The following is a 2,978-nucleotide window of genomic DNA, read 5'->3' as shown; positions in this document are numbered from 1 at the left end:
TTACCTTTGCAATTTTCTGAGTGTAATAGCCTCCTCCACTTCCTCTGGGAGCTCATTCCATACACGCACAACCTTCTGTGTGGGAAATGTGCCTCAGGTCGTTTGTCAATTTCAGCCCACTCACCTTAAACCTATGCTCTCGAGTTTTCAACTCACCCCAATTTGGGTAAAACACAGAAATACTCAGTTTACAACCCTTCCATAAGATCATATCGCAGCCGTTACGCTGCAGGGAAAGTCGTCCCAGCTTATTCCACCTCGCCCTACGGTCCAAACATTGACGAAATCATTGTCTATATATTGTCATCAACTTCACGTGTCTTTTTTAACGTTTTCAAGATGTCAATTACGCTGGACAACAACGAGCGATTGGAAACAGAAAGGTGAAACGGAGAATGGCTTCAACTTTCAGTGCTGGATGCCACTGCGCCGCAGGGCGGCGACCGCGGCTGGTTTCTGTAGTGTAGTGGTCATCACGTTCGCCTAACACGCGAAAGGTCCCCAGTTCGAAACTGGGCAGAAACTGCTTTGTTCGTCAACTGCAGCCTTTTACATGGACAAGAACGGAACTTTCTTGCTTGCTTTCCCATCTGCAAACCTGCCTTCGAATTTGCTTGAAAGAATCTGCTCTCGTAGTGAAATGTAAGGCAACTCCATTTAATTACTGTGTAAAGCGTTATAAAGTTTTTCTCCAACCTGGTTCTGATGCATATGCCATTCTGTTTGAAAGTGTCCTTGCCGCGTTCTGATCCTTCCACGAAAAGCAGTACCGCATTTGCATTCCTTGCGCAGGCGGCCCGGTTCAAAGGCAGGGAAGAAGCTGCTGCGCTGGTGTCACAGCGCACCACGGATTCCTGAACTTGTCTGTCTGTCAAATGTACCCCAAAGTCGTCTCTGAAAGGCCTCATTTGGAAGCTGTCTGTCGTTATTCAACGCGCGAGAGTTGGTACCAGATTCCTGAATCATATTTTGGGGCAGTTCGCACGTTAGTGGCTCATTCAATCAGCAACAGCAATGAAATAATTTACACTCTCAGAGGAACCTTTGGACTTTCACCAGAGCTGCAACCGCCTCACTTCCCCACTCGCTCTCCCCGTTTATATTTCCCTGCTCGTCCGTGATTTAAAGAATCCCAAATGGATGCGATATCATTCTGTAGCCTCTCTGTCGATTCCTCTGTTTCAGTTCCAACATGGCTTAGATCTCGGGGCGCACCTTAATAGTAGCGACGCTATGAAAGCACCCCTGTTACCTCAGTGTATTAACAGGCCATTTGTTTGAAAAAAAATGACCCTCTAAAGAGTAACCCACCTAAACACTTTTCCCGATCACATTTCTTCACATTTATTTCTGTCTAATTCACATATCCGTGAACACAACGTGCGGTTTAGCATGGCCAGGGCACCTAACCTGCATATGTTTGGAATGTTTGAGGACACCACAGCAAAGTCACATGGACTTGGGGAGAACGTGCAAAGTCCCCACAGTCATCTGAGGAGGAAATCAAACCAATGTCCCTGGCGCTGTGAGGCAGCATTGCTAACCACTGAGGTACCATGTAATCTGATGCAATAAGTAAAATCAGTGAAAGATACTAAAAAATAAGTTTCAAATGAACACTCTCCGATATTGTCAAAGCATGTCAATCTTACATTCAATACGAATAGGTGTATGGAAAACAATAAAAGAACAAAATCTCGGCAATTCATGTATAAACAGTAATTAAACATTTAATTTGATCAAAGGTCATAACAATATTTAGACGAATTGCAATTTTTAATAACAAATGTAGGTAATTAGCTGACTAATGAACACTTGGAAGTGGCATATATTAACTTAACGCTGAAGAAAGCGACTTGTTTTCCCCCTTGTTACACAGCAGAATAACAATGTGTGTGTGTTCGAAATGTTTGAATCAAGCTCTTTCTAGCAAAATAACTGATGACTTACGATCACTTCGCCTTGTCACCTTTAAAACCACAACATTCTCAAATATTTTCCAAGAATTTACAATCAGAAGAACTAGTTAATTCCTTTTCATAGCAACCCAAAGAGAATAAGTAGCGGACACAGTGAATTAGTGAGTCAATGCAAGAATTCAACTGAAGACAATATCCCTTCTTTCCAAAAATGTTCAAAATTTAAAAAAACAAAATTCATTGCCATTGTTGAATGAAAGAATAAAGAGATGCTAATTCTTTTTCATTTGATTTTGTTGCATGAAACATCCGTCAGTCGTATTATGATTACAAACACGATAAATGTGAGCATTGAAGGCAAATGTAATTAATTGAATTCAACTATGTTTCAACAGGTAAAATAAAATTTGATACTTACAATGATTGAGAGATTGTGCACTGCAATATCTTTACAGTGGTTCATGTACTGTGCCGTAAATCCACATTTGCGCAACCTACTAAATTGAATAAGTATTATTTTTATTATAAATCAGCAACAATTGAATTATCAAAGTCTGTCAATGCATTAATGAATAATGAAAAATCTCTTTTTGCAAGTGATTGAGCAATGTCTGGAAATGAACTGGAATTAATTCAGTGAAAAGTAATTACATTTTCCTGAATTTTAAGACCGAGATTACCGTGATCTTTCAAATGAGCAAACATCAGATATTTGCAATGAAGTTGGATGGGAAGTCATTGGTTCCTTTGAGGGGTAGGTGACCTGAAAAATAAAGGTATTTTCATACTGTACTATTAGCACTAAGACATAATGAATTAAATCTAAATGTGAATCTCACTATACTTGTTCAAAAGACATTTTTTATAAATAATTGTGCCATTATTGTAATGGCAATGCCTTGATAATGATTGCTGTCTTTTGAAGAATTAAAATGAATCAATATTTCAAAAGCACTTTGCTGTGATGTTGATTAGATATTTATTAAGATCAGTAAACTGAGGTATAAAACATTGTACCTAGCTTTATGGATTGAAGAAAAATGAGCCATTCAGTGATTA

The 2,978-nt window shown here is 39.2% G+C and overlaps 1 non-coding gene across 1 annotated transcript; it reads left to right on the top strand.

Annotated features, from left to right (window-relative positions):
• Positions 1-452: 452 nt before the first annotated feature.
• On the top strand, positions 453-525 carry trnav-aac (transfer RNA valine (anticodon AAC)). The gene has a single exon. It is a non-coding gene; the product is annotated as a tRNA-Val (tRNA).
• Positions 526-2,978: the final 2,453 nt, after the last annotated feature.

The sequence above is a fragment of the Chiloscyllium punctatum genome, chromosome 13, assembly GCF_047496795.1.
Source record: "Chiloscyllium punctatum isolate Juve2018m chromosome 13, sChiPun1.3, whole genome shotgun sequence".
Lineage (NCBI taxonomy): Eukaryota > Metazoa > Chordata > Chondrichthyes > Orectolobiformes > Hemiscylliidae > Chiloscyllium > Chiloscyllium punctatum.
The sequence above is the reverse complement of the archived record's forward strand: the minus strand, read 5'-3'. Positions and strand labels throughout refer to the sequence as shown.